General features: G+C 27.0%; 1 protein-coding gene across 1 annotated transcript in view; it reads left to right on the top strand.

Annotated features, from left to right (window-relative positions):
• The first annotated feature begins 1,290 nt into the window (after positions 1 to 1,290).
• Positions 1,291 to 16,267, top strand: part of LOC107455136 (multiple PDZ domain protein) — a 100,269-nt gene continuing 85,292 nt past the window's right edge. The window contains exon 1 of the mRNA XM_016072601.4: positions 1,291 to 1,590. The gene's annotated coding sequence lies outside the window, so the exon portion shown is untranslated. The remainder of the gene's footprint in view (positions 1,591 to 16,267) is intronic.

Raw genomic sequence — 16,267 nt, 5'->3', positions numbered from 1 at the left:
TTTATGAAATTTTTGCTGGTCGTACTACAAAATTTTTTTTTTACTACAAAATCAAAACAGTTAAGTAGATACTTAAGTTGCATAAACTTTACACATTATCTTCTTGCATTTAATACACATCTAGCTATTACTAAATGTCTTTTTTTCTTAAAAAAGGTACACAATCTTGAAATAAGCACATTAAACTATACGAAAATAAATAAGTTGACTAAATTTATGGTACTTAATGAGAAAAATTCTCAAAAATACTTTTCCAATATATTTTTTTAATAAAATAAAAATATGTTTAGCAAATTAGATTCTCAAATCTGCAATCTGCATTTGATCAAATTCGTGTATTTTCCTTCGCTTTGTTTCAGAAACAATTTTTCTAACTTTAACATTACATTAACATAACTTTCATTATATTAACATTATGTAGATACATAAGTTATATAATCTTGAAATAGATTCCTAAGTTACATTAACTTAGGACAGTTATGTGGATTATTTGCGTCAACATTAGTATATTTATTAACTTTAAGTCTTTGAGTACACCATAAAGAATTTCTGATAAAATTGCGGTAAAAACTGCTGGCCCTAAGGTTTCCAGTACTTTTTACGGAATCCCCTTTTATCGCAACATTTCGAAAACAAAAAAAAATCTGATGTACTGTAATTTTTACTGAATAACTGCTTTGAAAAAAAATTGCTGAAAAAATTACGATTTGAAATTTTACAATTAAATTTGATTTTACGATAAAATGTACTGTCACTCTGATTGTCGCTACTTTTACTGTAATTTTATCAGGACTTTTTATAGTGCAGGTTACATTAAACAATGTATGTATGCTTCCCAACTTTTATTTCCTAATTTTTTACAGCTAAATTATAAGTATCTTTTGTAAACAAAAAGCATTTATTTTTTAGATTATAAAGTTTTGTGATAAATGGAAGTACTTTTAATTGTAATGAAATCTTGAATTATTATTTAAAGTGCTTATAACATCTTTAGAACAATTACAATACATTTCAAATAAGATAAATCTAAACTAAAGTTAGAATGCATTTTTAGTTACATTTATATTATTTCCATCGAATAAAACAAAAACTAAATTTTGATAAAAAAAAATAAACGAAATTGCAAAGCAAAGCACTAAAAAAATCATCTTGACAAATTGGTTTTTATTTCCCGAAATATTTGATGAATTTTGTGGTATCATTCTGAAATAAATGTCCATGGCGTAGAAAATGGTCGCCATTTGGCGGTTGATGTAGGGCAGCAACGGCTTGTTTCCAAATTCTCTCTGCAGAATCATTAGATTCGTTTACCGCTTTTAGATCCAAAAGAACATCAGTGCAAAAAAAGTATAATGAAAGAGCGTGTAGGATCAGGTGTTTTACATAAAAAAGCCTGAAACTTTAATTAACTTTACAAACTTCATTACAAGTGTAATTCGAAAAGAAAGTTCGAAATTTACTGACTTTATTTTGATTCTTAATGTTTTTGCTGATTACTTGACTTGTTTCAGTAAAAAAAAAAGAAGTTTAATTCTTTAACTTGGAAAAAAGTATATATCCGGTGGTTACATAAATGGAGTGAAAGTGAAAGTAAGTAACCTTTTTAGTGATTATATAATATCTATTAGAAAGCAGCTTCCTTCACCTTTATATTTTAATTTTTGATCTTACTATGCAACACAATGAATTTTATTACATAATCTACTAATCAAGATTATTTTATGAGAAAATATAAAAATTTTCATGCAAATTGACATTTTTTATGCATAAGCATAGCTATGTATTTAATTAAGTATCCAATTACATATTTTCTGATTGAAAAAACTCTGAAATAGAAAAAAATTAAAAGGCAAAACATTACTTGTTTTCCTCTCTTTCAAATTTCTTTTTTCTGAAATATTTACTTATAAATGTTCGAAAATAGGAAATTACAATATTAAATGCACCTTTGAAAGAAAAAAGAGTGAAACTTGCATGTTAAGTAACTTTAATAAAGTTCTTCTAGTAAAGCCTTTTTTTCATGTATTCATTTAAGTAAATATGATGATACTTTTTAAAAAATATTTCAGTATGATTTCTTATTTAATAGATGTACAGTTTTGCGTTTGAAAATATGATACGTTTCACTTAGCTTTTTGCATAAAAATTCTTAACTTCATTCATTAAAACTCTACATTCTGAAAGAAAATACAGAAATTGTTGTTTAAAAGTTCAAATGAAAATATCCCCCGAAATGAGATTGATTAATATATATTAATGATATTAAGTCTTTTTAATAGAAAGGATTTACACATTTAGTTAAATGTTTATATTTTCTGATGCTTTCATATAATGACAATTTTTATAATAAAAGCGTAACATGTATTGACATTTGAGAAACATTTTGTGAATGTCTAAAAAAAGGGACAGCTTTTGTTTTAATTTTCTAAATACACGAATTTCTTTTTAAAAAAAAAATGAATTTTTTCATCGATTGCTTAAATAGACTAAGTTTTCAAAATTGTTAATCAATAGTGTTCAAAATTTAAAAAAAAAATAAAAACTTATTATTTTTTAATTTTTATGTATTTGATGAAATAACATTTTAATCACAATCTGTATTTATTTTATCCTTGCTAAATGCATTGTTTTGCTTAAACATTTATACATCATAACTTTTATTTAAAATAACGAAGAGTGAGAGCTCCTAAAATAATTTTACTCCAGAAATAATTGATCTTTATTAGATATTTTCATGAACATCATTTAAAAACTGTTAAATCATTAAAAAAAATATCACTGAAAAAACTGATTTCAAAGATTCAGCATAACTTTATCATACTGTGAGCGCAGAGGAAAAATTAGAATTTTTTGGCGTTAGGAATATGCCCCTGAATAAGGTCTCATTTATTTTGAAATTCCAAGCTGTTTTTAGGAAAGATTTTTTATAAAGTAAAAAGCCCCTTTTCCTTATTAAATATTAAATGATAATTGCAGTAGAAAAAAATACATTTTTAAAAATTTTTCTAAATAAATTTTTATTTAATAAGCATTTCTACTTTTTCTGCTGATTATGATTTCTGATTCAATAATTTATGAATTTCACGGCTTCATCTGCCATAAATTTCAGCTCAATTGCAAAATTTTAACATTTTTATTTCTAGTAAAGAAAAAGTATCATTCTTAGACAAATCATGTCTGAAAAGAGTGCTGAAAATATTAAAATCAATCTGACACCTTGTGTTTAAAGAAACATCTTTAGCATATTTTCTAAACAATAGTAAGAAGCTTAGCTCATGATCACAGCTGCTCATCTGCCCCAATTAATGCTTCACAAAAATTGTTGTTTCCTGCCATAAAATATTTTTTGTCGAACTATGAAATTATTCAATTGAAATATACGTACTAGTAAGATTTTTGCTTGTTTACGCTTGTGCCCCCTCCTCCTCACGTTTGAAGGTTTTATTCATGACTGCATTGAGATGTAAAAATACCAGAACAAAGCATAAAGTAATAATTATAATAGTAATAATTTTAGTAATAATTTTTTAGTAATAATTTTTTTAAAAATATATTTTAAAGTTAAAGGTCGTTATACCAAGTTTGGTGAGTTTTGCAATAAATAATTTTTATCATGATGAAATGACCAAATTTTAACCCCATTTATCATTTTTTTATCACACCTTGAAAAGCCCTGTTCTATTATTAAACATATGTTATTATAATGACAAAATCTTTTACCTAAGCGCATCGGTAAAAATTACCAAACTTTTTGGTGTTTCCATAGAACCAAAAACATGGTAAATTTTATAATATACTGAAAGTTTTGAATATATGTTTTTCTCACTGTAATAATAGCAGATTATTATAAGAAACATTACGAGTGTTACAGGTAAATACCGCTAAACTAGAGATACAAGATATTTCGAGTGAGAACTATACCTTTATGAATTTTATTAATTTTATGCTGATGACCACCAAATAATTATTTAAATTCATATGGAAAAACGGTATTCTACCGTGTGAGTTTTTGGCCAATATAAATGATCCGACAGAAAAATGTTATACCGTTATGTTCTTATGCTAAATAGAGATATTAGGAATTACAATATCGAAAAAGAGTAACGAAAATGCATGAGTAAGAAGTTTGTAAGCATATCGATTTGCTTAGACATATATATAATGCCATGAGTTTATTGTATGGCATAAAAAGGAAGAATACAGAGATAAGCTCTAAAGGTCACACAGCTTAAATACTAAGTTTGGAGCATGAAGAATATTTTTTTCCTAAATTTTCTTTATCAGTGAAGTCGTCTTGCTGAATTCCTTTGTCAACGAAAGTCTTATCTTGAAGTTTTCACACGTTCTTTTGCTATATACATTCTTAAAGGAAAAGCAAAACTTTCGCGGTAGTAGCAATTATTTCTAATATCTAAAAAAAGACAGTTCCGTCATAAAATCTAGAAATAAATTTTTTTCTTTTGTGAAGCTTTTTTTCTTATTTCTTTTTATAAAGTACCATTTTTTATTACTCCTCGACATTAAATCTGCCATTTTTCTTCATCTGGTTTCTTCGTCTACTTTTAATTAACTATTGGGTTGGCACCCAAATTCCCACCATTTTTTTTAAAATTTTAACTTTCAGCTAGGATTTTTTGTTCTAATGGAATCTATGTTTTGTTTCATTATTGGAATGCAAAGTTGGAAAAAATGAGCAATTTCAACATCTTCTTTTTGCTTTTAATCAAGGGTCAGAGGCCATGATAGCAGCTAGTGACATTTGTTCTGTGTATGGAGATGATGCATTAGCTGAAACAACCGCTCGCTTTTGGCATAAAAACGCTAATTTATTTTGGACATCCAATTGATTTCATTAATCAATGGATTAAACAGCTTTGCATGAAAACTTGTCTCAAATGATAAGAGAAAGTGGAATGCTCTCACAATTTAAACATTTGAAAACTTTCAAAAAAGAAAGGAACTTACTTGCCAAGCCAATATAAAATTAATCATTAGTTAGTAAGTTTTGACATATTGTTAAAACAATTTGTTGGCAAACATTTATATAAGGATGAAAGTTCTAAAAACCAAACGCGCAAATATATTAGGGGCACCGGAAAGTAGCGTCATTTCGGTGCATTTGATATCTGTTATCAAGATTTTATTTGTAATTAATAATGTATTCACCCTCGTTAGCAACAAACTTTCAATGCCGAATCGAAATAGATCGAAAAAAAATTTATTGGTTTTTAAGACTAACGAATATTTAATGCTCTGAAACTGCATTACTTTCCAGTCCTCTATGTAACTTAAACTATAAAATGTAGATATATAGACAAAATTGAGTTTTAGCAGAGATAATTTTAATTTTAACTTAACAAATTTTTTTTAAATCAGAATAGTTTTTAATCAAGTAGACTAAATTTTATTTTAAGAGAATTTCTAAAATAGTGGTTAATTTTATGCTATAGAAGGGTGTTTAATATCATGATTTTGCATCATGATTTAATAAAAGCTATTTTCCTACATGTGAGTAGATACTCACATGTAAGAAAATTACTTGTATCAAATCACTTTGGATGAACAAATTTTATAATTGTGAGTAAAAATTTTTCAATTCACTTAAAATATTCTCGAGATATGGCGAAATACGCAACAAGCAAAATTTACTCTAAGGGGGCAAAACATTCCACCGTTGTGTCTGATATCGTTCTTTAAAATATCGTCTACACTAATTAATTATCATATTTGAGGTCACTTTTCTGACGCATTAAGATTGAGTCCTAAAACGTGAAGATCCAATCACTAGATAAAAAGTTTATCGGGGTCGTTTTTCTTATTTTGCTCATTGCATTATAAATAATGTAGAATATATACGAACGTGTGTTAGCAACAGACGAATAATAAGATAATAATGTAGGAATAGTTTAAAATTTAATAAGAAAGTTAAATTTCTATTTTCTTTAAATAATTAGCTGCTTTATTTAATAAAGCATACATTATATATATTTTTTTAAAAATAAATAAATAAAATTTGCATAAATAATTGTTTTTTGAATAAAAACGATGGAATAAGTAACACTACTCTTTTCCGTGCTAAATTTTTGCTGAGTGAATTAGAAATATATACATACATGAAAATAATTATTTTGAAATGTTTTCTTTTCAGATTCAAACTCTTCGTGTTAAAATCCATTCATACATTTTTGTTAATTCACAATAACATTATTTCGTAAGGAATGACTTTTATAAAACAGTTTTGTTTTATTTCCTTTAATTGGTAGTGTCATTCGCATAATTTAAAAAAAAAATCTTAAACCCATAAAATATACAGGAGTGCATGCTGAGCTAAAAGTTTATTTTCGTTCCAGACAACTGTATTTTTTTGTTGAAAAGTCTAGCTAGTTTAATTTCTTTTGAAAGATCAAAAAGAACTATCATTTAACTCCAACGTGTTATTTATTTCTTAGGACGTACAATTCCCAATGGAGCAATGTTTATCACACAGTTTGACGTCTTTGTTCATTATTTTCCTTTTCATACTTTTTTTTTCTGAAAATAAATTACTTTCTTCCCTTTTATCAAAAGACACGATAATATATTGCCTTTTTCATGAGGCTACACTATTTCCTGATTATCTAATCTGGTTACTCTTTAACTATTTCTTTGCTGACAAATTTTTAACCCTTATTTATCAGAGTAATTTTTCACACAGGGCGAAAAAATTCTGGTAAAATTACGTTATTGTATCGAAAAGTCATTTCTGGACCAAAAAAACTCTGATAATGAAGCAAAATGCACGGTATTAAAAACCAAATTGTACGGAATTTATGCAACTTATTAGGTAATTTTTGTGTTCATATAGTAAGGGTTTACTGGAATTTTTTTTTTCTTTTTTAAATTATATTCCTCTTACCACATATTTAGAAAGAAATATGAAACAGAAAAGTAAATTCAACCGAATGAATGGTTTTCATGCCATCCTCTATATCATTAAAAAATTACTAAATTTAATCACGATTTAACACATATAATGAAAGAGTATTTCATTGCTAATTTTACCAAAATCATTACCAAAGCACAGTGCTTTTTTGTGTTCGCATATAACCAAAAGCACGGTAAAACTTACCATATTCTGGTAGTTTTGACTATACCTTTTTTGCTCATAGCAGATTTATACTAGAAATTCAATCGCTACTTTTTATATTTTCGTAGAAATGCCTAAAGTATAATTTAAATATTTTTTGTGCCTTTTTTACGCAGAGATATCTGAAGACATTTAAGATATTTTAGATATATTTTGATAGATAGTCATAATAAAGATTGACTAAATCTACCAGCATTGTATCCTAAAGGACATTTGTTTTATGGAATGCTGGAATATTCTATTCCGTGAAAATTAAATACATAGCAATTTTTATATTTTGCACTATTCCTGAAAAGGTAGGGGGATATACAGTGACTTAGAACTATATAGATTACTGACATCTCCTACATTGGCGGCAACATATATTTTAAAATTTGAAAAAAAAAATGAAGCAGGATGCGAAACAGGATGTTCTAACCATAGTAGTATCTTCTAATCACTCTTTAGTTGTACAAACAAGTCCTTAACGAGCTATATATAAGCCGCTTTATACAATGGTTGACGCAATGGGTGTAATATGTAGCAAAAAAAATAAAACATTGAAATTTAATTCTCCGATCTCCCGACTAAGTTTCTGAAACTATATTTTCTAAATTGCAACCCTTTGTACCATTGAAATTGGAAATTAGTATGTCATGATATGTCACTGTGGTGGAAAATATATAAAGCTTGATACCTCCACCCAGGAATTGGACGTACGACTATGGTGGTTTGACAATCTTACGATGCGAGTTCACAGATTCTTGGTTCGAATCCTGTTGTCGAGTAACGAACATCTTCTTCATACATTTCTCTCTCCGCATTACTTTTGAGACTAAGTATTTATCTCCAAAATGAGTATATGCTGTATCAATTTTAAAAGCATTGGGTTTTCAAATTAGTTTATTATTTGTTTTGGAACCGTGATGGCATGTTTGATCAATTTTTCTTACAGTGTAATTCTTTAAAAAAAAAACAAAAAAAAACAATGCAACTTTTTTTACCATCTAGTTCTGTGCTCTATAACAATTAAAAAAACCGAAGTAATTATCTATTCGTTTCCTATAATAGTTGTTTTCATTGCTAGAATAATAAACTATGCGAGATACATCTCTCTCTTCTTAAGAAATTTTTTTTTTCATAAGTGTACAGCAAATTAAAACAAAACATAATATTTTTATTCTTTACACGAACCCGTTTCTTTGAAGTTAATTATTTTAATTAAATTGAAACAATTTTACTTTTTATAACCTTTTATTTCTAATTTTTATTGCCAAAGTAATGAGAAAATATTTTTTTTGCCCTATTTCGCTATCATATCTTAAGTATATCGTATAGATACCGCCAATTAAACAGGGTACGAAATCCGTTAAAAAAATAAACGAGTGAATATACTTATATTTATAAAGTACGATATGAACATAAGTGGAATGAAATAGGAAATTATATTTTGCATGTTTATTTTCCCTGTTTTAGTTTTCAATATTAATAAGTCAAAGTGTTTTTCTTTAAATAAAAATACATCACAAAACTTTTTATGTTATTGGTGATTGAGGTTTTAATGTTATGTTTTTATAACAATTTTTAAACCTAGGACTGATTTTATTGCTTTTAAATTGGAAACAAGGTACGTAAATCCTTTAAAAGAAGAACAAAATTGATTTCGGCTCAAAAATATTTATTTTAGAATATTCTGTATATTTATTCTATATTTGTTAAATAATGTTTTTATAATAATTTTATTTTATAGAATCACTTATTTATACTATCGTTCATGCCTCGTATCCGAGTCTTCATTACAATGAACCTCGCTTTTATAAAAAGATAATAATAATAAATTAAGAAAACAACTTTGTAGAATGAAGGCAACATTTAAATTGTGAATTTTATTAAAAATATACAAATTCGTTCATCTTTTCGGTGATCTTCAAATTCGGATTTCTTTTTTTGCATACAAAAGAGAGGTATTGTTTCTGATGTTGACACTAATTGATTTGTCATCAAAATCAAGTCGATAGGACAAACATTTCAAAAGGTTGTAAGGGATTTAGTAAGTATGAAGTATGAAATGCAAATTTTTGATTATGCTAATTTACACGTTTGAAATACCTACACAGACATATTAAATATTTTTCTATGCATTAACTACATTTAAACGAATTCAATAAAAAATATCGATGGCACTAAGAGTTCAAATACTACTAATGGAACTAAAAATTATTAAAGCTCTTGTGTATAAAATGTTCAGTTCTATGCCTACCTACTTACGCAACTGATATTATTAGAACAAGCGAAGCATGTATACTATGTGTTGTTCCACGTTGATTCGAGTGATACCAAAACCATGTCGATAGAATTCTTACTAACCGGCCCACAAAGTAGTACTCTGTATTTTTCTTACTATTCTAATTTTCTTTTACTACATTTCTAAGGCCTTTTTCAACTTGTGGAAATCTTTGAAAACACTTATATATTTAAATATCTGCATTGTGTTAAATTTTAGGCATTCTATTAGGATTAATTTAAAATAATTCACTTAAGTCTAACCATAATTGAAATTTAAGCTCAAAGCTATGACATAGAATTTTATTCGATTCCACTTAAATTTTGCACATTGTCTGAAAAAGTATTTTTACAAATTCAAATTTTTTTTCTATTAGATTTTATTACCTATTATTTGGCCTCATATTATAACAATTTATTGCACATTTCAGAAAAAAAAAGTGTCAAATGAAGTGTCTTTTTAAGAATATATTATTCAAAAATTAGTTTTTGTTTTATAAAAATGAAAATGTATTGGTACTTATTATGCCGGTTTGAGTAGAAAAACGAAATTTTTTTAAACTAGAATACAAATACAGTTACCTCTCATTTATGCACGTTTTTCGTTTATACAGCGATTTTTATGGGTCCCAGTACATTGAGTAGAAAAATAATGATAATCATCCTTCGTTTATGCGTCCCTCTAAAAATAAATTTTTCAATTATGCGCCAAAATTTTAGGCTAACATTTTTTTTTTTTAAAGTTTCAGATTAAAAGTTGAAACAAATAAGCAATCCTTGTTACCGATAAATATGCTGTTAAATCCTATTGAATAGTTCACTTTTCTTTTTCCTGCGACCTTCCAATTTTTGCTGTTTCTATAAAGACATTCTTTCCACAACTTTGAATACGGTGTCTTATCTCTTGCACCAACAACAATGAAAGCCCATGAAGTTTTGAGAAAATAACCCTTCCTCTTGCCCCAGAGGTTAGTTCTACTCCCATGTGCTGTTTCCTAGAAGAAAAAAAAAAAAGACACCTGGAATACGAAAGATGAAAGAGACCGCTATCACTTTTTTGCAGTCAGATGGACATCTTGAAGGTGGTCCGTTCCCTTATTCAGATCACCTCCTTTTATTCAGACAATCCTGGAGGTTATCTGAATAAAAGGAGGTGATCTGTTTAGTGACAGTAGCAACCAAACAACCTTTTTTTAATTTTTTTATTTTTATTTATATTTAAACGACTTAAAAACTCCTCGTTTTTACCTATTGTGCAGCATATTATGACGTCAAGTACTTTCCTTAAAAATTACAATTTAATTCTGCTTCTGAAACTCCCTTATCCCATTTACATGAACTGGAAAAAATTGTTTTTGAAAATCGTCGGAAAAAACAAATAAAAACATGTATTAAGGATTATTTTGTAAGAAATTAAATTGTCTTTAGGTATGTTAAATTTTTTCTTTGTATAATTATAGTAAATACCAAAGCAGTATAAATATATACATTTAATCTTTAGAAACATATTTATTCATATTGTCACTGCAATTTACGTTGCGTTTTAGAGTTTTGAAATTTTTCACCTAAGCGTCTCTTTCACTTATGCGCTTTTTTTCTGTTGGCTTCTTACGCGGGTGCACAGTGAGAGTTCACTGTAAAATTATTGTTTAATTTGTATTTAAAAATATTTTAAGATGTCATTTTACCTTTTAAGAGTTACGTATACGACACATAAACAAAAATTCTCATTAAATGGTTGTAAAATATTGAACACCTTAGAATGTAAATAAAATGTTTCTGTAATGCTTTTCTATTCTCTTAAGTTACTAAACTTTCACTCATTTTTGAAATCTAGATATTTATTGTGATAGATACACATTTCTTCTCGTAAAAGTCAGTTCAACGTATAACTATTATGTCAAAACCAGAACCCAAACCATAATGTGTGAATTTTTTACAAACTGAAAAATGTGTCTTATTGATCAATGTTTCCGTTCAAATTTTGCTTTACTTAGACTACTTAAATTAATTAATTACGCTAATTTCATTACTTTGCACTCTCAGAAAAATAAGTACAACGTTGACTCATTATATCGATAACCAAATCATAATATGAAGAAAAATTTCGCAACCTTAATTATAATTTCATTGCTTGATAACAAAGTTTCCCGTTGAACAAATCATCATTTAAATTACTGAAATAAATTTATTACATAAATTTTATTATTTTGTACGCTACGAAAAGTTTCTTAAACTTCGAACGCTAATACCAGTATTCGAACCATAAAAATGTGCGACCTTAATAATCTGTTTTATTGATCAATATTTCCGTTCAAACTATCCATGACCTAGATTACTTAAAATAATTCATTACGTTAATTTCATTATCTTGCATTCTCAGAAAAGCGAATACATTGTTGAACTATTATACCGGTTACCAATTCATAATACGGAGCAAAGGTCTTACAACATTAATTATGTTTTTTTCTTGCTTGAGCAGTGTTTCAGTCAGAAGTAATCATTTAAATTACTGAAATTAATTTATTACATAGATTTCATTATTTTGCACCCTACGAAAAGTGTGTTCAACTTTTAACACTAATACCGGTATCCAAACCATAATAAGATAAGGCCTTAATAATCTGTTTTATTGATAAATATTTCCGTTTAAACTATCCATTACCTTGATTATTTAAAATAATTTATTACGTTAATTTAATTATTTTGCACTCCCAAAAAAGCAAGTACAATGTTGAAGTATTATACTGGTAACTGATTCATAATACGGAGCAAAAGTCTTACAATATTAATTATGTTTTTCTTTACTTGAACAGTGTTTCCATCCGAAATAATCATTTAAATGACTGAAATTAATTTATTACATAAAATTCATTATTATGCAATTAGTTCAAAGTTAATTATTATATCAGTATCCAAAACATTATAAGGTGCAGCTTTTTTTAAACTCAATAATGTGTTTTATTTACAATGTTTCCGTTCAAATTATCCATTACTTAGATTACTTAAATTAAATAATTATTTAAATTAATTACATACTTAAATTAGTTATTTACTTAAATTTTCATATTTAATAAATTTGCACATCCAGAAAAATAAGTCATCATTAAATCTTTATTTAATTCGTAATAGGGAGATGAGGTTTTACAACCCTAAATATGTTTTTTATTAATTATTGTTTCAGTTCGAGATATTAATTACTGAAATGAATTTCTTACACAAATTTCGACTTTGCGCTCTAAGAATAGCAGTTCAATGTTTAACCAATCAGTATATAAACAATAACAAGGTGTAAATTTTTCACAACTTTAATAATGTTTTTATTGATTAATGCTTTCATTCAAATTAAACTGCATTATCATATAAAAAAAGTTAAATATCACTGTAATATATTTTAATTGAGGACACCATAATAAAATTGCATAACTGCAAAATTTCTAACTGTGCATCGGACGACACCAAAATTTTGATGTTTATAAATAACAATAACAAAGCAATACTAAGGTGAAGAAAAAGCAATAATTTTCACCATCATAAAGTCTGAAAATTATATGCATCGTTTATTACTTTGTTCTTTCTCATTTTTGAAAATTTTTAAAGAAATACGAGTACTTTTTCCTATAAAGTAAATTTATGTAGATTACAAAAAGTAACAGCCAACACCATTTTAGGTTACGACTTGTAAGGAATTGCGAATCTTGAAAGAATTTATAGGAGTTTTATGCCTCAGCATTTTGAGAAAACTTTGTCTCTATTATATTGAAGCTCCTTTAAGTTCTCGTAAATAGCTATAAAATACCATGGTTATAGCTAAGAGTTTTGACCTATGGTTTTTTTTTTCTGTTATTCTATGATCTTGCTTGTTTGTATTTATAGCTTTTCAGGGAAAGAAAAAATAACTTCAGTTGTTTACATGAAATAGATAATATTTAATCTGAAATTTAAATGTCTTTAGATTTTCGCATTAGTGAAGAATATTTTGTTAAATTAAATTGTTTTTCTATTTAAATTGTTTTAAACATTTGCCTTATTCAAATCAAATATTTTTTGAAGCTCTGCTTTCTTGACTCGTTACAAATATTAATTTTTTTTCCAAAACCTTATATCCATTCTCTAATTATGCAATATTTTTGCAATTGCTTAAAAAGGTGTCTGAGTCGAAAAGCATTATTTGTAAAAAAAATCTATCTCTATAATAATTTTAATGCACAGAGTTAAAATTTTGCCAAATATAGACAATAAAATTATGACTAATTCAATTAAATAGAGATTGATTTATTATTTTCTTCTTTTTATGAGACATGAGATCTAGATATGACATATTTTTGGTTAAAAATTTCTTTGTTTATTAATTAAATGATGTTTATTTTTTCTTTAAAATAAGTGAAATTGTGAAACTTTTATTTACTTTATTATCGCTATAAATGATAGTTTAAGCCTTCTCTTTTCCTCTTCGAACAATGTAACAACAATTATGTATAGTATGTATATAATATAATAGTATTTATAGTAAATAAGTATTATGTATAGCATATGTATACAATTGAAATGGATAAGAATTAAATAGTAAACAACTATGGTGTATAGTTGCCTCCATTTGTAGTGTTGAAGTTAACTAATAACTTTTCCAGTGCATGTAGTTACATTTTTGATTTAATTTTTCTCTGTTTTAACTTTATTTTATGTAGCTTCATTTTTTGTTTGTTTGTTCATTGACAACACACATTTTACAGTGCATTAGAATCAATTTTATGGCTTTATTGCAAAAACATTTCGTTTGAAAAAATAAAGACAAAGCATTTAATAACATTATAGAATGCATTAGAATCAATTTTATGTCTTCATTGTAAACACATTTCGCTTAAAAAATAAAGATAGTTTTAGTAATATATTCTCACTATATGTTTCTCAAACAATTGTTATTTTGTCAACTTCATGAAATTTTTTGCTCACTAATTGCAGTTCTGTACTTAATAGTGTACTTAGTGTACCTTAACGCCAAAAAGTGGTGGTAACTATACACAAAAATTTTGTACATTAAAAGAGACATGTCCTATTACATACATTCATAAAATATTATATTTATTTATTCAAAAGAGTATTCTAAGTTTGTCTGTCGTGTAATTTCTTCTGATGTAAGTTAAATTGTGACGTGTGTAAGCATATTTATTCATTACTTTGTGCATGCCTATTCCTACAGTGCTTACATATTGTGCCTTATTTTATCATAACAGAATACTTATGAAGTGAGTTTAGGATACAAAGCAATTGTCATAATTTAATTTTAATTTTCTACCTTACCCAACAATACAAAAGACTTTGAGAATGATCACCTGAACACTGTAAAAAAATGGTATGTAATTACCCTCATTTTTTGGTGTTAAAGTAAACTAAATAAACTTTCAAATGCAAAACTATAATTATTGTGCAATAAATTACTTAAAATTGACAAATAAAAATTGTTTGACAGAATAACAGAATTAGTGTGATTATATTACCAAAATTACTCTTGATTTTAAAGCGAAATGTTTTTGTAATTAAGCCATTAAATTGATTCTAATGCACGTGAAAATATATTTTGTCAATACGAAAAAAAACTGTACGAAGGTTTAGCTTACCTTAATACCCAAAATGATGACAATTATACGCCTTTTTTTTAAAGTGTATAAAACAATAACTCTCTACTCTTTGCATAGAAAGCATTTAGTTGAACTAATCTATTTCGATATGATCAATATTCTTTAGATAATTTGTACAAAGATGGACTAAATTAATTTCAAAGATAGACTAAATGTATACGAAGATGGACTAAATTAATTTCAAAGATGGACTAAATGTATACAAAGATGGACTAAATTTATAATATGTATATTTGTTTTAAAAAAAACCCACAACTTTAATAATATTAGGGAGCATTCCCACAACAGCCTGTTATGAACCTGGGGTTTGGCGAGTTTGAAATTTCACAGTTGCCGGACATGGCAGCGGCAATATGTATTAGCCGCTTTTACTTCCCAGACAATCTGGTGCTCCGAGGTCAGAAGTTGGGTGGGCTACAAGGATCAAGGACGGACTGAGGATCGAACCTAGACCTTAAACAGCGATTCCTCAGTGTCATTTATCACTGATATTATTTAATATGGCGCCTTTTATCACTTATATTAATATTGATTACCACTTCCTACAAAATAGCTTACAATGCGTGCATATGTTTGGATAAATGACATAATATTTATGAAAAAAGTTTTAAAGTTTGACTCATTTGTAATATGTTCACAAAGAACAATAAAGTGTACACTGTGAATGTACAAAAAAATATAAAATGAATGCAGGAATGAGAAAATGTATTAAATTGTTGTAAATGTACGCAGTTTAAGTTAGTTATATTCTTCTTATAAGATTCCTTAATTGTTTCTTAGACAATCAGTCAAAATAACTTTTTCATACTGTAAATAATATAGAAGAAAATCTTCGCCACATCCATTTTTTTATTTAATGTATAGAGGAAAATTAACATTCACTTAAATTGTGGATATGTTACCGGCAAAGTATGAAACGCCGGCATTGTATAAAATGCCTAGGCATTGTATAGAATGCCTAGGCATTGTGCAGAATGCCGGATATTTTCAGGCAAAGTATGAAATGTGAGAATTAATACGTATTTTCCCTTGTCATTGCATATAATGCCTAGGCATTTTATAGAATGACAAATGCTATTTAGGCAAAGTATGAAATTAACGTCCTGATGAGGTTATTATGTAAATGATGTGCATGTTGCTGTGAATGACAGAAAACGGTGGTTGTTGACTTTCATCGGTGAATGATGACAATCTCATAGTCGCTTTGGTGAATGTTCGAAATATTTATTACATCCGATTT

The sequence above is a fragment of the Parasteatoda tepidariorum genome, chromosome 10, assembly GCF_982258835.1.
Source record: "Parasteatoda tepidariorum strain Cologne lab strain chromosome 10, Ptep-v5.0, whole genome shotgun sequence".
NCBI lineage: Eukaryota > Metazoa > Arthropoda > Arachnida > Araneae > Theridiidae > Parasteatoda > Parasteatoda tepidariorum.
The sequence above is the reverse complement of the archived record's forward strand: the minus strand, read 5'-3'. Positions and strand labels throughout refer to the sequence as shown.